Source organism: Epinephelus moara, chromosome 6, assembly GCF_006386435.1.
Source record: "Epinephelus moara isolate mb chromosome 6, YSFRI_EMoa_1.0, whole genome shotgun sequence".
Taxonomy (NCBI): Eukaryota; Metazoa; Chordata; class Actinopteri; order Perciformes; family Serranidae; genus Epinephelus; species Epinephelus moara.
The window spans coordinates 25,550,997-25,572,725 of record NC_065511.1 but is presented as its reverse complement, the minus strand read 5'-3'; the positions used below and the strand labels follow the sequence as shown (position 1 = coordinate 25,572,725).

Here is a 21,729-nt window from a genome sequence, read left to right as displayed (position 1 = left end):
TCCCTCGTTAAAGTCTCTGCCTCTCCTTCGCCTTTGCCTCTTTCGTTCAGGTCGCCTGTTGTTTCCATTTCTCCGTCCTGACTCTCTCGCTCTGCAGTCCGCTCTCCCTCCCTCCATGCTCGCGCTCGCTCTCTCTCTCTCTCTCTCCGCACTCCCAGGGTGAGTTGATTTGGTATGCCACCCCGGCCACAAAAAGTTCAACCTTTCATTATGTGGTGCACGTGCACTAAGAACTGCCCCCTCTCCCCTCCTCTCCTCTCCTCTCCCATCACCAGGTCAGTCCCCTTGACTCTCTGCTCCTTTTTAATTGTATTCTGCCCTCCACCCCTCTCAGCCTCTCATTTTCCCCATCTGACCCCCCCACCCCCCAACACACCACATCCAACTCCTCCTCTAATTCCTCAAGAATCCCAAAAAGACATTAAAAAGACCTGCTTGTCTTTTTTTTCCTTTCTTTTTTTTGTAAGCTCAGACTCGGCAGGTCTCTGCTGAGGTTCTGATTTGATTCGGTGAACTTGGTGTTTTCAATTTGCACACTGGCACTTTCGCCTGTGATGTCACTGTGATGGCGGCTAATGAGGAAGGCCTGACCCGCATGTAGTTGCAACTGAGAACGGGGCCGGTCCACTCTGCTAAGGGTTCTGATCCGCTCTAACCCTCACCTCATTACCAAAGGTAGTGGGCTGGGAGGCAAAGAGGAGAGAGTGAGGGAAAGAGAGGGAGTTGGTGATTAGGGAGTTAGGACACACTCACACACTCACACACACAGTCATTCACATACATTCATGGAAACACACAGCGTACACACAGGTCCACATCTAAATAATCCCATGCCATGTATGCTCACACAAAAGCATGCACTGTCTCACACACTGCGCAACACACACCTACATTCCATCATTATACACACACTCAGGTGCATTCATACTAAACACACACACACACACTTTGCAGCATAGTGTATTTATACATACATTCATCTTTTAATATGCCCACACAAGCATTTTCAGTCACATGCACGCATGCATAAACACACACATACAGTATCTGTTATCACATACCCACTCATTTACACACATGCAATGGGAAACATGCATGCACACTCTTTTTTTGCAGTCACTAACTTACATAAACACACACACATGTGCATTCACTCGCCCTTACAGTCATCTCAAAATGTACAAACACATGCATGATGTCATATACACACAGTCAGGTGTATTCACTCTCTTTAAAACACACACTCACTACATACATCTTCTCCCCCGTCTCCTCCAGGATTACTATTCGCGACAGACCTGTGCTGCTCTAATGAGGGGCGGAGGAAGAGGCCAGCTGGACACCACTGATCCTTCACCTCCCTCCTCCCTCCCATCACTCCATCTTTACCTCTCTCTATCCATGCACCCACACACAAACACACCCAGTCCCTCTGCCCCCGCAGCCCCCTGCATGCCCCACAGTCCTGCTCTGCATACAGCCATTAGCACCCCTCTACCCCTAACCTTCTGTCTCTCTGCGCCCACCACCTCCCTCCCAGCCCAGTGCCTGTCTGCCTCTTTTCCTCCGTCTCCTCTCTTTCCTGTCGCTCTCTTTTCCTCGGCACCTGTCACTTTTCCTTTCACTTTTCCCTGTCTTCCCATCTCTGTTGTTTTTCCCCCCCCATTCTCCTCCTCTATCTCTTCTTTCTCATCTCCTCTTACCTGTCACTGTCTTTCTCATCCCATCTGATTGTCTCTTTACTCCTTTCATCTACCCACCCCTCTCTCTCTCTCTCTCTCTCTCTCTCTCTCTCTGTGTCACCAACCTGCTTTCTCTCCCTTTCTCAGTGTGTGTGTGTGTGTGTGTGTGTGTGTGTGCGTGTGAGTGTGTGTCAGCATTCAGCACCTCAGTGGAGACAGGGTTTATTGGGGTAATGCATTTATCACTGCTGCAAGCCAGGGCCTCACCTCCTTCTTTGAGCCAGTGAGTAATGAAAATGGGATCAGTTCTGACAACACTCTGCAACACACACACAGACTCACACACAAATGCACTCCTGTGCACACACACACAAAACAAAAAAAAGGCATATTCGTGCTTGTTGCAACAAAATGGTCACATTTAAACACACAAGCAGATATACAGCAATCACCAAAGCAACCTAGACCCCCCAAGATAGCCAGACTTAAGTGATGTTTATGAGCATAAACACAGCATCTCTTTCACGTGACTTAGCCATTTCTAATGAGATGGCCTTTTTTCTGTTACATAATACAACTGATTCATTGTCTTTGATAAACTGAATTGAAAGCAGTTGCTTTGTAGTTAATTGATTACTTTGAGCAGCTAATTAACAGCATTGCTTTAATTACACAGAGATGAGAGGCACACAAGCTGGAGACTCTCCGTGTTAAACTGTGAGGAAGAGAAATAGTTATGATATAGCCTAAATCTCAATAAAGGGAAATATTCAAATATGTTGTAAAATGCCCCTGAGTTACATTATCTTCTCATCAACCAAGAAGTGTTTAAAATTGTTTACTTTACCATCTCTTTGGAGGGCAGAATAAAACATTATAATATGGAGGCTATGAAGACATATGGAAATTTTTCAAATTGGGGTTAGAAAGATGCTTAACATTTCAACATGTTTAAAGTGATGTCATCATCATAAATTAAAGGCTTACTCTAGGGGAGATGAGAAAAGTATAAAACTGACTTGCTCGAAACATATGGACACAGATAAGAAGCAACTTCCATGTCTGAAGCTACAACACAGTCATCAGCAGATTTGTTGACACGCGCACACACACACACACACACACACACACAGGGCTTTGATCAATTCACAGTGATCCAGGGGTGGTATACCATGATATCAACATCTGTTGTGATACAGCACATTTTGGGGGGTAAATTCAATTTTGAAATTGGTAATATAACTAGAGGTCTGTCTTTGGTTGGTTTAGTTAATTAAACCTCCAAAGAAAATTCAGGTATTTCATCACACTGCTGCAGAACTTCTTGTGAATCCAGACATGAGCAAGGATATCAAAGAGATCTACTGTACGTGATTGTAAATGGTGCAGTTTTAAGGTGAAGTCCACCAAAGCCATCTCTTAGCAAATTGCTAATATGATGTTAAGGCCCACAATCTATGGACAAATTAGCAGTTGCATTCAAGGCAAAATCCAAAGACTGTGAAAAGATGTGGGGATCATTTATGGACTTACTGAAAAGTAGTCTTAAGAGGGTGTTTAATACAAAAATCTTATTTTTCTATAAGTATAAAGTTGAGACCTTGATAAGTTTGGACACATTGTACACCATAAGTACTTTTCCATTATCTTTTCTTTTATGTTTTTGTTTAACTATTCATCTATCAAGTATATTTTGCTGCCTTTGCTTTTAATTGATAGAATTATTTTATAATTATTATACAATTGAGTGCATACATGTTTATAAGTTTAGTCTTTGTTTTATCATGTCTATATGTCTGTAACAGTTTCAAATACATACAACAGTTTAAAAAATGGTCATGTCTGGTCTTATCGCCAATCAATAAAAGTGTTAGGATTTTCTTGGGAAGTGTCAAAATAAGGCTCAGGCATATCCTGAAATCAATATCTAAAAATCTGAAATTTAATAAACATCAACGACATAACTTGCCAGTTTTCTCTGCTGGACAAACTATGCTATGGTGACACTGTTACAGATATACATCAAATAAATCTTTTTTAAATTCATCAGGCGACACATACATAAATACCAATATTTCTATGCTATATATCTATGATAAGCTAATAGGACTGCCGCTAATGATTGTTTTTATTCTCAATTAATCTTCTGATAAGTTTCACGATTAATCGATTCATTGGTTAATCTATAAAATGTCCAAAAATGTAAAAAATGCTCATCACAATTTCCCAGAGCCCAAAGTGATTGCTTAAGATTGCTTCTTTTGTCAAACCAAAATCTAAAGACTCTTCATTTACTATAATAAATGATAAAAAAAAAAAAAAAAAGCAGCAGATTCTCACATTAAAGATGCTGAAAGCAGCAAATGTTTGACATTTTTTCTTGAAAAATGACTATGATTAATCATTTATCAAAATAGCTGGTGATTTTTTTTTATTGATAGATTTAATTGTGTAATTGAGTAATCATTGAGGCTCTATATGGTTGGAATCTCTTCTAGACTACATCACTTCAGTGCTGGACGCACTCAGCTATGCTTCAACTGCATAATTTTGCACCAGCAATAACTTAATAATACACTTCTGCATATTTTTCCTATAATATTATAAGGTTGGGAGGAAAATCTAAATTCTTGCTGGACCGCTTGTGCCACAATTGAAGCCTTAATCATTGACCCCAACCTTTATCTAAATGCCCCTGAGCAACAATATGAAACACTTTTCTTTTGTCCATGAGTTACGTCCAACTAAATTCAAAACTATAATTTTCCAGTGGAATAGACGAAAGGTAACAACATGTGCAACTATTTCAGGCATGGTTTTCTAGGGAGAAAGAAAGCAGGTAGGATCAAGTGTTAATGGCCAGGGGTGCCTGTCTAATCTCATTTGGTCTGGCAGTGTCGGGAGGGTGGGGGAGGTCTTCACCAGTTTAAAACGATACCATCACCACAGGTATTCCAGCTAGGCTCTGATTGGCCTTGACAGAACAAAACATCGCCGCAGCAAACGACTCAAGCACCTCCCACTACATCAAACTCGAGAGAACAAGGTCAGATCAGCAGCGACATAAAGTTTAATCTTAGAAAACAAACTTCTCTTCAAACTGCACCCTTAAACGCAGTGTATCGTAGCTGAGGAGAGCGTTGCTAATACACCAAGTGGTGCGTGGAGAGCCTAAGTCAAAGGACTGCTGACTAATGTGCCGAAATGGTTGGAAATACTCTGTGGTATTGCAGATGGCAGAGGTATTTGTTATTCATATGGCCCTCAAGGTGCATCCACAAGGCTTGCGTGAAAGTGTGTGTCTGCACGTGCATGCATGGATGTCTATGTGTGTATGCTTTTGTGTGTGCGGGTGTGTGTGTCTTGTGCTTCATCCACAGTGCTGAGGATGCCATTAATGCTTGCTGCTGATCGCCCTCCCACATTTAAATAACAATAGTGCAGTCAGAGAAAGCATCGGTGTGAATCCAACCCGCAAAACACCCAGGAGCTGCGGGCCCCACTCCTGCTGTGTGTATGTGTGTGCGTGTGTTTGTGTATGTGTGTGAGTTTAGGTGCACTTGTGCTCAAACATCCACATACATGTGAGTCTGAGAAAAGATAGTAAGACAGAGACAGGAAGGAGAGAGAGGGAGGCAAGCTGCAGCACTGTCTAAAATACATATAGCCACTGTGTTGTGCAGATAGGTTGTATGATGAGAAACTCCAGGTCCATGGAGCTGCCCCATTAGCATGCACCGGTAGCCCTGGATCCCTCAGTGGATGAGCTACCTGTCTTTTAAATTGAATATAGCGCTGGGCCAAGGGTGGACAGAGTACTGACTGTAGGGTTTCAGACTTATTTTTCACCTCAGAAATAACAGACATTTCAAGTTTTCCTCTTATTGTGAAGTGTCTTCATTACAGCCGTATAGATTGGCACTATATCAGGCACTTTATCAGCAGAACGCTCACTCAGCACTTCTGTCATTAAGAAACCATTTGGATGGCACACTATGAGCATCACCAAGCTTACCAACATTCATGCAATGAGCTCGCACATGCAATATCAGAGACTATTTCAACGAACAGGAATATCAAGTTTCTTTCAATCTGGGACCCACAGTTATTTTAGTCCTAATCTCTAGAAACAGAAAACTGCATATGCAGGATCTCAAGGCGACGGGGCAAGACTTTAGTGTTGAAAGTGTACTGGTTTCTAGTTGTAGTAGTATAGAGTAGAATTTGATCAATCAAGTTTGAACAGCAGGTAAACAGTCCATGTGGAGAGGTGGAACGCATCGGCCAAAAGGAAATCTCGGAACCTTTCAGCTTTCATCTGACAACGAGTTAGCCTTTTTAATTTATGTGCCTTGATATGCCTACACAGATTACCACAAATGACTGGCGAAGAGAAGAGTAAGTAAGGTGTCAGCTGACTATACCAGATCAGCCCGAAATATTGCTCCTTGCCCCCAGAGGGTGTTTGGTCATCAGACCTATAGCTGATGGGTCCAAGATCGTTACTAAACTCACTTCAAACAAGCAGCACAATAGCAACCACTCATACTCTTTACCAGTTTATAATTTAACCACAATAAATAAATCCATGCATCCATTTATCATTGTCTATATCAGCTCATCCTGTGCAGGGCAGCAGGGGCTGGACAGTCTTCCAGCTCATGCTGGGCAATACAGATCACAGTCTAAACACACAAAAAGCATTCACACCCAGAGCCGCCACTAAATCTAACACACACACCTTTGGACAGTGGGTAGAAACCAGACCACTCATGCAGACACTGGGGGAACATGCAACCCCAGTAAGGCCCCAGCAAGCCCCCAAACAGCCGGTGAAACTAACATTTAACATATCTAAATGAATTAATTATATAACCATATAAACACAGAGCTATTATAGACAATTTTCAAGTGCTGGTGCACATTTACAAGCATCGAGTTAGCACTTATGAAAGGCTTTTTTCTCAGAAGACATTGTCAGAAAACTGCAGGTTATACTACCAACATACAGCAAATCACCATGCACAAAGAAGGACCCTGAAACTAGAGCAGCTAAATTAAATTCAGCCATCATTAATTTCATTATTTACACGCGCATTTCTCTTACCGTGCATGTCAAAATGTCTCTCATGAAAAAAGCCAGTTACAAAAAAAGGGACTTTACTGACACCTCATTCCATGGTAGTATTAGCAAACGGACACAGTCAACAGTGGTATGTACTGGGCAAAAACTGATTGATAAACCAAACAAGTGTGGACCCATTAGAGGGTACTTACCAAAGATGCGTCCTGTCGCCTCTTTATAGATGAATTTGGCCCATCTCTTCTTCAAGTGGCAGCAGTGTTTGATAACATATCTTTCAACCTGAGTGATGGATAAGATTCAAAGGCACCAAGTAAGAATTAACAAAAGGCCTTATCCGCACAGCAAACATTTTGACTTCAGAAAACTAAAGGTATTAATAAAATTAATTATGGTTTCAATCTCTTCTCCTCGTAAGCCATGACAGTTTGAGTGCAGCAGCCTTTATGACACTCGGAGAAGGAAACTGAAGCAGCTATAATTATTATTTACACATATGCTTCTCCTACTCTGACATGTCAAAATGTCTTTCATGAAAAATGCCCACAACAAAAGGGAGTTTACTTGCACCTAATTCCATGTTAGTGATCATTAGCAAACTGTCCTAATTGATAAACTCAACAATAATGTGTACATATTATAAAAAGTGTGGACCCATTTGAAGGTACTTACCAAAGATGTGTCCTGTTGCTTCTTTATAGATTAATCTGGCCCATCTCTTCCTAAAGTGACAGTGGTGTCGATAATCTATCTGTCGACTTGAGTGATGAAGAAGATTCACAAGTTAGCATTTACAAAAGGTCTTTCTCTCATAGCAGGCATTTTGACTTCTCATGGTCAGAAAACCAGAGGTGTTAATAACATTAACAGTGGTTTTTATCTGTTCTCTCTCAGTAGGCCATGACAGTGTAGACCAGCCTGTACGATATGAACCAACAAAGATGGTAGGCAGTTTGATATGTTGTTATGTTTAGGTTTTGTAACTGATATTTACCCGTCTTGAAAATGCTCTTATTGAGAGTTTCATATTTTATAAAACTGAGGTTTTTATATGTGAACTTTTATGAATTATTTGTCTAATGCAATGTAATGTTACTTGTCTTGTACTTGTCTTGAACACACTCTTAATGAGACTTTGTATGTGTATATGTCTTGTTTTATGTTGTTTGTTTTGTTGTGTGTAAACCCCAGGGAGAGTAGCTGATACCACAGTAGCAGTTAATGGGGATCTGTCAAGAATACTAAGACCCAAAGACTAAAGCAGCTAGGCTATAATCATATTTCCACCTGGGACGGAAATTACCTTTTTGTCCACCTAACACTTAGCTGGGTGATTTTAAAATCTACAAGACACTTTATAAATTACCATTGTTATGCTTGTTTGTTTTCTTTTCTTTCTTTCTTTCTTTGTTTGGCTGGTGAGTAAAGCAAGTACAGCAGCCAATTACATATTTTACTGGCATTTGGCTGGTGCTAATTTCCAACCCTGTTTACACATGTATGCCTCGCCTACTGTGACACATCAAAATATCTTTCATGAAAAATACCTCAAACAAAAGGGACTTTATTGACACCTCATTCCATGGCAGTTAATTATTAGCTAACTATCCTTTATAATGATACTGTATGAACTGGGCAAAAACTAAATGAAAAACTCAACAACAATGTGGACATACACTTACCGGGCAATTTATTAGGTACACCTGGTCAACTGCTTGTTGACGCAAACAGTCATGTGGCAGCAACTCAATGCATTTAGGCATGGTCAAGACGACCTGCTGAAGTTCGACCGAGCATCAGAATGGGGAAGAATGGTGATTTAAGTGACTTTGAACAGAATGGGGAAGAATGGTGATTTAAGTGACTTTGAACGTGGCATGGTCGTTGGTGGCAGACGGCCTGGTCTGAGTATTATATTTATCTACTGGGATTTTTATGCACAACCCTGGACCCTGTGTCTGGCTAATAAAGTGATGATGATGATGATGAACCATCTCTAGGGTTTGCAGAGGATGGTCCGAAAAAGAGAAAATATCCAGTAAGTGGCAGTTCTCTGGGCCAAAATGCCTTGTTGATGCCAGAGGTCAGAGGAGAATGGCCACACTGGTTCAAGATGATAGAAAGGCAACAGTAACTCAAATAACCACTTGTTACAACCAAGGTATGAAGAAGACCATCTCTGAATCAACACATCAAACCTTAAAGCAGATGGGCTACAGCAACAGAAGACCACACCAGGTGCCACTCCTGTCAGTTAAACACAGGAAACTGAGGCTACAATTGACACAGCTCACCAAAATTGGACCATAGAAGATTGGAAAAACATTGCCTGGTCTGTGTCTCATTTTCTGCTGTGACATTCAGATGGTAGGGTCAGAATTTGGCGTAATCGACATGAAAGCATGGATCCATCCTGCCTTGTATCAACGGTTCAGGCTGCTGGTGGTGGTGTAATGGTGTGAAGGTTATTTTTTGGCACAATTTGGACCCCTTAGTACCAGTTGAGCATCTTTTAAACACCACAGCCTACCTGAGTACGTTACTGTTGCTGACCCTGTCCATCCCTTTATGACCACAGTGTACCCATCTTCTGATGGCTACTTCCAGCAGGATAACGTGCCATGTCACAAAGCTCAAATCATCTCAAATTCACTGTCCTCCAATGGCCTCACAGTCACCAGATCTCAATCCAGTTCTCATCATGGATGTAGAGCCGACAAATCTCCAGCAACTGCGTGATGCTATCATGTCAACATGGACTAAAATCTCTGAGGAATGTTTCCAGCAACTTATTGAATCTATGCCACCAAGAATTAAGGCAGTTCTGAGGGAAAAGGGGGTCCAACCTGGTACTAGCAAGGTGTACCTAATAAAGTGGCCGGCGAGTGTATAAGAAAAGTGTGAACTCATATGAGGGTACTCACCAAAGATGCAGCTTGTTGCCTCTTTACAGACGAACTTGGCCCACCTGTTCTTCAAGTGTGGCTGACTTAACTGCTCACCTGAGTGATGGATAAAGATGGCGGTAAGCACCATAGGTAATGCTGCATTCTATTGGTAGCCGGAACCGGGATTGATACGGTTTCCGGTCCGAAAAGGTACAAAAGAACACCCGTTCTATCCGGAGGTCTCGTCATCAAACTCGGGCAAGGTCCAGGTAGACCGAGTCGGTAGAATTGACGTCACGACGCACATTGTGAATGGTAAACAAAGTTATTTGTCCTCAATTTGTCCTCATATATGCTGTTTAATTAAGCGTTTGTGTTGTAAAAATCATACAAGTACTTTGCAATGGCATTTCTATTTCCACTGTTGATTTGTGTTGGAAAAAAAGTCTGTGCAAGCCCGTTGTAGCCTAAAGTCGTTTGAACCAGCAAAGTCTCCGTTGCTCAGCAACCACGCAAACAAAAACAAATTTACGGCGCGCCGCCATGTTTTCCGGACTGTTGCAATGAAACGCTTTCAGATCAGACGTGTCATACGGTCATATAAATCCGACAAGGAATGACCGGCCTGGATTGCCAAACGAATGCGGCATAAGCACCACCAACCGCTGCTGACGTTTGTGACGCAGCATACAATTAACGGCATCCCCATTGAATATCTTCGATGCACACGGCCTCTATTGGTGCACACGGCCCTTATTGGTAGTTCTTTAGCAACGTTAGCTAGCAAGTTTTAGCTAACTTAGCTAACGTTAACTCTGAGTTTACCCCTTTATACGGTCACTATAATTAACATTTTATCAAATTAGCGCTGAAATTAGCGCATTAAACAGAATATTATGGGCTGGTAAAAGCTGTCCCAGGTGCTGGACTGTCCTTCTTGATAAATGGCTGTCAAAAACAAACGTTTAACGTTATAGGATAAAGTTAGCTCTGACAACAGCTAAAAATACAAACTCACCAGTGTTGTTTTGAAGTCTATACACCGGAGAAAATGCAGTTAGCTTCACGGTAACATTTTAGGAGAATTCAGTCCATTTCAGTCATAAGTAAAAGCAGCAAAACAACAGGTAGGGTACAGGTGGAGTTGTTAAACTCAATAATGTTGTACCTGCTAACGTTACAACACCTGTCAAACATGGCGCATCAACTAGTCGCCCTTGCATAGGTAGCTAGAAGATATTAATCAGCTTTTCTGAAAATTTAAAAACATTTTACTCCTGTTGTTTTCCTGTCCATATTCTACCACAGTACTCAGGAGTTAAATGTGAATATTTAGTTTTTTATATTTTAAAATAATATTTTCATTAATCAGTGTTACACCACTACTAGGTCTGTTTTAATTTGTATGCAACAAAACAGCCCACTAGTCTTAGCCACTGGCACTCTGTTAAACACATGTACACAGAGATTAATATAAAGTCTATTCTTCATTTAATACAGGACTCAAATGACAGCAAATTGCATTGTCAACAAATACTGTTTTTCTGTATATGTTTATATGAGTAATGTTTGTTTGCTTTCAGTATCCAGCACCTGGGAAGAACTGTGGATGTGCACGCCCTCGCTTAATGTGTGAGACCATACAATATGCCTTACTATTACATTTACATAACATCTAAATTATGAACCTTGTTCTTTCTGACCTTTAGATTAGATGAACAGCAACTGCACCTCAGCCCCTTGTGCATCCTTTATTTATAGCTGACTCATTGTTTGTAGTTTTTCTGTACTGGAGAAAAGGGAAGGTGCAACTGATAAAACAGATACCGAGTGTGCATGCTTGAGATGTGTACATATATATATATTTATCTGTGTCTAGGATGTGCCGGTGCATGCTGTGCTCAATGCGATGCATGTCTTAGAATCTAAAATGCTCTGACACTCAACTCCCTCACCTTCTACTTTAACTGCTTTCTCTTTATAATCACAGAAACCAGTCTGCAACAGCATCTTTACATCCACTCTTCAACTTCTTTCATCCATACACATGAAAATTTTGGCTGTCACAGAACACCTACTCACTGGTATGTATACACACAGAAATACACAGGCTAACATACTTTGTTGTGCCATTATGAGCACACAGTCTGAGTGATCCCATTTTAAGAAGAACTCACTGTGAAATTAAAGTTACATAGATAAAGCACTTAAAATTCTCAGATGATCCTTTGAAGGCTGTCAGACAATAATTTAAGAATACTTATAAACTTTACTCTGCATGCATCTTCTTTTATTCCTCTTGTGATGTGCCACAAATTGATGCCTAACAGTCACACAGCACACAAGATGAGTCGAGGAGAGAAGTAAAGAGAAGAGGGAAGCAAAGTATAAGTGGGATGCCGCGGGTGTAGGGAGTTGTGAGAGACTTTTGGGGAAAAAAAGAAGACAGAGACAAAAAGAGTGAGAGGCTGAGTCTAATAAGAACCAAGAGACGGCGTGCTGGTGTCTTGTGGTGCCATTTGAATACAGGGCAGCAGCAGCTGGAGTCTGTGTCGAACAGCTCTGCACTTCACACAGCATCACCATCAGGAGAGCATAGCGCTGGTAGTACTCTGCTGGAGTCTTACGCTGCTTCACACACTCCCACAGACCAGCCTGTGTGCGGGTATGTGTGTGTGTGCGTGTGTGAAGGTGGGAATGACTTGGAGCTCCATGCTTCTCATTACTCAGCCGCTGTAATGTGCTCGCCTTTCTAGCTTACCGTATTGGGGCTGGTGTTCCCACTGTTGGCTTACAGAAAAGGGAAGGACCAGCCTCACCTCTGTTCTGAATGCATTAGCACACATCACATTTTCAATCTGGACCTCAGCACAGGTTCCCAGCAAGTCTACTGAATAGTAACAGAGTATGCATGCAAGTGTGTGTGTGCAAGAGTGAGGGGGGGTTGCAGCAGAGTTTAAAAATGCCCATACTCCTGTTCGGTGCTGATAAGTTGTGTTATGGGAAACTGCCGGGGCAGACAGCAGGGTCATTAGCATGACTGCCAGATTGAGAGGTAGAGAAGAAGGAAGGAGGAAAGGGAAGAAGGAAGGGAGGGAGGACAAAAAGAAATTACCCAAGTTTCCAAAGTTTTCTAAGGAAACAAGTGAGTATCCAGGCGTAAGAGACAAACATGAACCTCTGACCTTTCACTTCCTGTCTCAGCCACTTCCACACTTGATGATTGGCACCTCTACATTCACCTAAGTTCATCAGGCAAAACTTTCTTTTCATTTATGTATCGGTGTCTGTTGCCTGTCCAGGAGTGGTGGAAAGTAACAGAGTAAATATACTCAGGTACTGTAGTCGAGTACAATTTTGAGGTACTTGTTCATTACCTGGATATTTCTATCTACTCTCAGCTACTTTACACTTCTACTCTGCATTTCTTAGATGTTTTTTCATTCCAACCGCCAGTCAGCGTTGGTTTCTTTAAACCATGACAAGAGCCTTCCCTTTCTCGATGTCTACCTTCTCCTCAATATAATCGAACTAGATGGCGCTCAGCCTAAAATATTCCGCCACAAAATCAAAGATCACAATAAGTAAATAATTAAAAAATGGATAAATCATACATATTTTTGTTGCAGAACTTCTTACCATATTAATTAAAACCTGACCCCTAATTTGGGAACCACTCAACCAAATTACCATTAACCATTAACAGTATATTAAAGCAAGCTTTATGACAGCCAACTGCAGCAGTAAAATGCTACATGCATGTTCATACATCACTAATAATGTCATAAATAATGACGCACCAGTCACAGGGACCATTTTTCTGTATAATGAGTACTTTTGATGTTTGACATTTTGTATTGATACTCCTGCTTTAAGAATCTGAATACTTCCACTGCTACTGCTTGTTGAGTGTGTGTATGTTGTATAAGGTTTTACATGTGAAGCACACACCTTTAATTTTATGTTAAGGGGACCCGAGGTTTATATGTGACCTGAGGATCATTGATTCTAATGTTCTGTTGCATTACAATCCCCCCTCAGTCTCTAAGCGTGAGTCCACTCCATCATCTTTAAGTGCACTTTGCCAAAAGAAATTCTCAGAGGCTTTTTTGACAGCTATTACAACACTATTCTGCTGCCCAGCACCATTCAACACCAAGGAGCCTGTTTATTGTTTTAATAGCAGCTGCTTCAGTATTCTTTGTGCTGCTGTTGCTCCCTTCAGGAACAACAAATCAAGAAAAATAAAAGTCAAATGGCTAAAGGACATGCCTGGGCTGTGAAGAGAAAATATAAAGAAGCCAAACATTAATGGAAAGGCTAATAAAGTCTGTGTCCTAAAGTGTTGTGAAGGGCTTATTGCTGAAATATCATAAACTGGTTAAGGATGCAGGAGCAGTTTTTTTTTTTTTTTTTTTTTTTTTTTTAAATGTCTAGGATCCTTTTCAGTGTTATTGACTCAGTCTTAAACCCCTCTCTTTCTCATGGAATCAAAGCCTCCCCTGAAAATGAAGATTTTTTAGAAATGTAATTTCACCAAAAACAAGCAGATGCAGATTTAAGTCTCTGACAGGAACTTGCTGTGCAGACAGGTGAGAAATTAGAGGAAAAACCTGAATAGATGAGTAGAGAAACACACTTCCATACAGGCTGCAAGGGGTCACTGAATGGTTTGATGAGAATGAACATGATGTGAATCCAGCAACTTGAGATGTACAGAGTTCACCTCATCAAAACACCAAATGAGGGAATATCATAGAAGACTGGTCCTCAAACTTTTTTTTTAATAATGTACCTGGTTTGAAATATTTTTCAGCCAAGTACCCTCTGACTTTCAAAAAAAATCTCACACAACCCTTGCAGTACTCCAAAGTACCCCTAGGGGTACCATACCACTGTTTCACCCCTTTCCCACCAAACAGCTCTGGTTCTTAACCGGTTCTATTCAGGATTTTTGGAACCTTGGTCCTATCTCACAAATTAACCCGCGTTTTCACCAGTTTTAAGCAGAACCATTGTAATCAAGCATGTGTCATCAACAGACGCTGATCGCTGTTGAGTGTGCGCCCCACGTAAGCTGAGTCCTTTTCAGCGATCCGGATTTGATTCCCACCTACAGCCCTTTGCTGCGTGTCATCCCCTCTCTCTCCCCTTTCCTGTCTCTTTCCAGCTGTACAATAACCTATAAGCTTTTGTCCTGTTATTACAGATATTTGTTTTTATCCCAAAAACAAGCATGGATCAACTATAAATGAGACTGCATGTGCTCTTTTTATCAATAATTTCTCACTAAACATCTCTATTGTTGCCTTCTCCATCCTCTTTTTCCAATTTGTAGAGTATGACAAGCCCACTGCGGTCGTCACAGTTCACTTTAAAAAAACAACCTACAACACTATTTAGGTTCTGAACCAATTTACTTTTGGCCGAAATGCTCTGAACGGTTCAAAGTTAGATGTGGGAACCAAAATGGAACCCATTGTTGGTGGTGGCTGTTTTAGAAGAGAAGTGTTCATCTCTTCAGCAGAGTTCCACAGACTTATACAATCTGACGAAGAACACTGATGGACCAACACCTACAATTACGGAGCACAGATGACTTGCTCTGTTATGTTGGCGGACCGTATTTTTTTTGACTCAGTGCTCACTCCCAAAGCATCACAGCAAAGCTCTCAGCTCAACAGAGTTGTAAGGGACTGCCAAAACAAGATGGAGAACAGCTTAAGAGCCGTCCACACCAAGAACAATAACAGTAACAATGAGGATGTGAGCATCCACACAGTGTGCTCGGGCTGTGTCAGCAGCTTAGGAAAATCACTGTTTCAATCTTTATATCGTTCATCAAATCACTCTGAAAGTGATTCCAACAATATTGATTGCCACTGTTTGGATTCCCGGCCCAGTCACCAGAATAAAATGTTGCCATTGTGCATTTCTGCAAACCAGGTTACATTACATTTGCACGTTTTATATGTATCATATTAACATTTCTAAAGTGACGTAATATATGAGCTGACATATAATATTTTCCAAGTGGGTTTTGTGCCTAAACCTGACCACATGTTAACCTCAGCATTGTTGAAATGCAACATATGCTACATAATAACATAGGTTGGGACTCCGCCATCCACCTGAGTTGGAACAATTTTAAACAATATATTTATGGTGATTGTTCCAGTTATTGTTCCAGTTATCGTTCTTGGTGTGGATGGCCTTTTAGTCCTTGATGTATGGGGGTATCTCCGCCTTAATGGCCCAGCTGCAGACGATTACCAAAATACAAAACTTGGTTTGTGTGGCTTGTTTGTCATAATTAGTGAAATGGTCCATTGTGACTCTCAAGTATCTATGTGATCATTAGCCCTCTGTTAAAAAGTCAATTTGGAAAAATCATTCAGTTTTAGACGGGGCTCCCATTCAATGCAGAGTTTGAAAAAATATTCAACGTATCCATATGTAACAGCCTAAGGGGGGCAGTAATCTGTTACTGTTCATCATTTATCCCGTATTGAAATAAATAACATCAAGTCTCTGTTAATCGTTGTGCTGTGCATACAGCATTACTGAGGGATACCTCACGTTGGTTCTTCGGTTTAATGCAACATTGAACTACAATTAGTTTTTTGCTAAAACTGCAATGAGTTCATCATCAACCTTTACTTTAGGCCTGCTGCCTTTAATCTGGCTCAGACTAATCGACCAAAGTTTTATTGAAATATGTCCAATTAACATCACTGGACGTTACTCTGTAACAGGCGACCTCTGTGAGAATAAAAACGTTATCACCAATCTTCATTGAAGCGTTTTATGTGTTTGTAGGAGTTAGCTCATTAGTCTCGATCTAATAAAGCGAGCAGAATTTATCCTATACCACTAAGAGAAAGATAAAAACTATTGCTACTCGTGCATGTGGGGAACCATTAGAAGTAGGACAATGACCTGTTTTGAGCGCCACGAAAACTGGGACTTAACACTAAACTCAAAAGTCGAGCCTCTCACACCGAACACAGGTACAGCAGCAAGACACGACGTCGGTACAACGTCATAACTGTCTGGTTTGTTCTCTAACACTAATGAGCAAGTGAGAGAGAGAGCACCCTGATTAGTCTGGCAGCATCAGTGTCAGACACTCAGCGGGGCGTCCACGGCTCAGTGTGTGCGTCTGTGTGTGCGTGTGTGCTATGTGTATACTCAAGCATTTGTATGGCTGCCAGTCTTTGCTCTCTCCTTTTTTTCCTCCTTGCCATTCCTCTCTTTCTCACTTTCTTCATCTTTTCTCTCTCGTTCTCTAAGCTCCAAAAACTCTGATCCCTGCATTCGCTCAGTCTGGCAAATGACTGCAGGGGCTGACAATCCACTGTCAGCATGCGCCGCCACAGTCAATAACGCTGTCCCATGTCACCGCACTACACTGGCTAAAGCTCACATTTCTTATCCCCCCCAAAAACTGCTGCTTAACAGCCCTTCTCTGCCTTTGCCAATCCTGCTAAACACATCGCCATATCCCCCTCATGTCCCCCCTCCAAAACCCCACCCTGACACGTTTTTGGTTCTCCAAATGACCAGAACATCCTTGGGTGAAGTGAATGCTGCATATTTTAAGGTCAAGAGTAGCACCCAGTGAAATCTGGGACCAAATGTGATGTGCTTTTCACGACGCCCCTGAATTCTAAGCAAGCGATGGGTGACTGATCTAGCTGTCTTTTCTGTAACAAGACAGGGTCATGTAGGCTGTACTCAAATACACGCTCCAATTGCATGTGCGCATATACACGCATGCATGCATGGGGGTGCAGAGGAGCTCAGACAAGTGTTACCAAGAAATTGTAGTCTCCTCGATAATCCACTTCTCCTCTATCGTGTTCCATTAACCTCACAGTGTACACACATGCTCTCTCTCTTAGCCCACACAGGCCCTACCCACACACACACACACACACACACACACACACACACACACACACGCTCAGGCACGTCTGTCAGTGTCAGGGCCTGCGTCGTCCAGCTCCATTGTATCTGCATGAGGCTGAGATAATGGCATCTGTCGCTGCTCCTTTTGTCAGCCCTGTCCCCGGCCCCTGCTCACTGCTGGTCCCCATTAGCTGGCTGCTGGCCCGCTGGCCTCTCCGCTCCACGCTCTGCTGCCTGACCGAGAAAATACAGGAGACGCCTGTCCCTTCCCTTAACTCCCACTTTCGTTATCCTTCCCCTCTCCTGTCCCCCCTCCAGCTCCTCCCTCTGCTGCAGATTACGGGTAGTCAAGTAGTTTGGTAAACTGGAAAGGTGTGAACTTAAAAAAAGAGAGCATCCAGCGGCAGGTGTGTTTCGGTTTCATGATAGATTAGAATTGCAACGGAAGTCTCACACTTGGTTTTCCGTCAGTGTATAAGCTATATGGGAACATTTAGAAAGATTTTATGCTGATCTTTTTTTCCGGATACCTTAAAATTTGCCATTTTCCAACACAGGTATTTCAATTGTGTGTACAGGGTTGGGTCAGATTACTTAGAAATGTAGTCAGTTATTGAATACAGATGACATGGCAATATTTGTTATCAGTAACGTAATTTATTGGATTATTAAAAAGTGCAGTCTAATCTGATTACTTTTGAACAACTTTTTGATTACTTTAAATCAAACATTTAAAAAAATATTGCACCTTATACTACAAAATGGATGCAGCCACAAAAAATTGAGATCTACAAATGCTGATATTGCCAAGAATGAGGGCGTGTTTTGGAGCGACTGCTGCTATTCCTTCAACCTTCCACCTCTACTCGACAGGGTTTTCTTTTCTCCCACCAAGTACGCCACAAAGTGGAGCACTTGTCACCCTTAAAAAAAAGTTAAATGAATGTTAAAATTGCCATATTTTGAAGACAATATCAAAAATGTAATCAAGTAATCCTTAACAATGTAACTAAAATCTAATTCACATTTTTTTCAAATGTTATCTGGTCCAATTATAGTTAGTTATTTTTTGTAATCTGAGCAGGTAATCCTGATTACATGTAATCCATGAACCCTGTGAATCAACCATATAGACTTAAGAGCTGCAACTAACAGTTAATTCCACTGTTGATTAATGTGACGATTACTTTCTTATTAAATGGATTAATCATTTCACCTATTGCATTTTAGAAAATAGTAGCAAAACACAAATTCCCACAGCCCAAGATGATGTCAAAAAATGCTTTGTTTTGTCCAGCGAACACCCAAAAATCTAAAGATATTCACTTTATTATCAAGTAAGACAAAAGCAGGTCATTCTCACAACTGAGAAACGAACTGGTATTTATGCTTGAAAAATGACAAACGATTAACTGATAGTAAGATTTCTGTCAGTTGACTAATCCCATCACCTCTAACAGACTTCAGTTAATCTAAAATAAAACAAAACAAAAAACAGTTTTAAAACAGTAATTTCTAACAGGAGGAGGGCAGTAAAATGAAATACATCACAGACATTCTCTACATTTCAGATGGAAATAGAAGCACTTTGACTAACATCCAAAGCACAAAGATTATTTATGCTTCTACTTTTAAGACTCTTCCCTCAAATTCAACAGCTTCATTTGAGTGTCTGGACTTATACTGTAATGCCTGCCATTATGTAAGTTTTACAGCTCATATCTTTACCTTTATTGCACTGGGTACAAACATTTATAAATATCAAAAGACCTACAATCAAAGTATGTTATAACTGCATTATTAAACTTGATAATGTCCCATTTTGTCCATAAGTAAAGAAGCAAAATCCTTGTCAGAGACGTGCTGTAGAGAGCTCTCTAAACTGTCCTTCTCAGCACCAACTCCCCTCGTCAGTGCTGCATAATTACACTCACTGCTACCTTACAATATAACAAATGAAGCCTGTATTACATCCGTCACCTATCTAAGACGTCTCACTTGGTCTCATCATTTTCCCCTTGTCTTTCATGAGCACGGCTAATAAAATGTAAAGATGGGAGATAATACACCGCTGACTGAGTTTTATTAAGAACGTAATGGCAATATCATTGTTGTAATGATACTAAGACATCTAAGATGAAGGGTGGGCCGGCGTGCGGAAGTGAGCGTGACATCACAGGCAAAAGTGTGTTCTGCTTGCTTTATTTCATTATTGCTTAAGCTTCCTTATTAGGGACAAGGGGGTGAAGCAGCGTTGCCTTTGATAAAGCAAGGCAATTTCAGCAGCTGCTACGGCACCAAATTACAGTTGTACATCATGCGGCTCTCTCTCGACTGCTTCCTCAACTTCTCCTCAGTCTCCCTCTTCTCCAGCTCTCTCTATCTGGGAGGACTCTGTGTGTGATGTTGATCTCCATGTTGCCTGCACTGTGGAGCAGAAAGGCTGAGGGAGGATTGAGGGGCAGCAGCTGAAACAGCAGACAACAGCCCCATCTAGAGATTGTATTAAGTCACTGTGTTACTGGGTGGATATAAAATGATCCAGTTGCTCTAAAAGTCCATATACTGAATGAAGTAATGTTTACCAATTTCCTAATCAGAATTTCATCTCAATTTAGTTTGGAAATTTTGAGTCATCCCACGAGCTTGTTATTTAAATCACTTCAAATTCAAAGACGGTTCCTAATGTTATTTTATTACAACTGAAATAACTCATTCAGGTTTTTATTAAGAATTAGCACAGTTTTGGGTTAAAGGCAGCTGCCATATGGTGTATTTAATCTAGCAATAGTTAGTCGAGATCAGTGGTTCCCAACTGGTCCAGCCACGGGTCCAGATTTCTTAGTCATTTGTTCAAGGTCCACACAGTTTAATACATTCAGCATCATACTTCAGTTTGGCCATGTCGTCAAGCTAGTTTGCTGTCTCTGTCAAGTAGCTGTCCATTAGTCACTCACTCTACAGCAAGAAATGGTACTTTAAAATGAAAACTCTGTGCCGAAAATTCACTGTACTTAAAAATAAAGTGTGTTTTTGACATGTCTCTCTTTGTGGCCATTTTGAGTCTCTTCTGGGTTCTTACATGTTAATTTGACATTTTAAATTTTGCAAGTGAAGTGACACTTTGAGCCCCTTCACTAGGCCTGTTCAGTAATCCATCCATCTCTGCGTCTGTTCTTTTATTTCTGCTGCTGTGACACTTGAATTCACCTTCATGGGATCAATAACATTTGTCTTGTTTCTCTTATGTTATCAACTCTGAAAGAACAATGAAGATCATAGAATAGTTTTTGAGTAACTTCATTAAAGGCCCACTGCCTCCACTCTGAGGTCTGACAAAATCAGCTCCAAATGACCTTCAAAAGATCGCAAACATGACCTCTCTCCTTCTCTGAACGCCAAGTGACTCGCAGATCAACAAACCATCAGGCTGACAGGTTTAACCTATCTGCCATTAGGCCGTCGAGATATCACACTTTGCTTTAATTCACCATCTTTCAGAGTGTCACACTTTATATTCCCTGGCATGGGTAGTCTACATGCGGATGCATAATTTATCTCAAATTAGCGCCTATTTGAGTAAGCATCAAAGCAAGGCAGCTAAGGTTGGAGGAGAGCTTAAGGAACCGCAGGGAAACCATGGCCAGGATTAATGCGGGAGATTTTTATAAGAAATTACTGGCTTAATGAAGTGGATAAAAAAGCTGTCAGTGTTTTATTGCATCTAAATTGTGTGGAAGTGGTGTTTAGCTGTCTCGCCTACTCCCCACATAATGGGTCGTGACAGTAGCTGTGAGGCTTATTTAACTTAACTGGTGAATAACTTGCATGGCGAAGCTATTCAGTGAGTTGTTTTTATATGCACTAAACCAGTAAGGGGATTTTTTTTTCTCCCCCCACCCCCTTCTCCCTCATTATAATGCCAGAAGAACAACAGCCAACTCAAGAAAACTGACAATTAACAGTGTATCTGGCTTCATATTAAAGAATCACTGAAATACTATTTTGAGCATTTATAGCAAAGGTTAAAGAGGTCGTTTAGACTTTGAACACAGGAAATATCCATGCAACATGACTTCTTTACAAATTGGATGTGAGCTAAAGCCTATGTTACATCAATACTGAGTAATCCAATTTACTCTATTGTTATGGTCACACTGCAGGC

The 21,729-nt window shown here is 41.1% G+C and overlaps 1 long non-coding RNA gene across 1 annotated transcript in view; it reads right to left on the bottom strand.

Annotated features, from left to right (window-relative positions):
* The window catches only part of LOC126391588 (uncharacterized), a 256,397-nt gene extending 246,616 nt beyond the window's left edge, over nucleotides 1-9,781 (bottom strand). The window contains exons 1-3 of the long non-coding RNA XR_007570104.1: nucleotides 9,690-9,781; nucleotides 7,438-7,523; nucleotides 6,960-7,047 (exon numbers count right to left, since the gene is read on the bottom strand). This is a non-coding gene — a long non-coding RNA (uncharacterized LOC126391588). The remainder of the gene's footprint in view (nucleotides 1-6,959; nucleotides 7,048-7,437; nucleotides 7,524-9,689) is intronic.
* Between the last annotated feature and the right edge of the window lie 11,948 nt (nucleotides 9,782-21,729).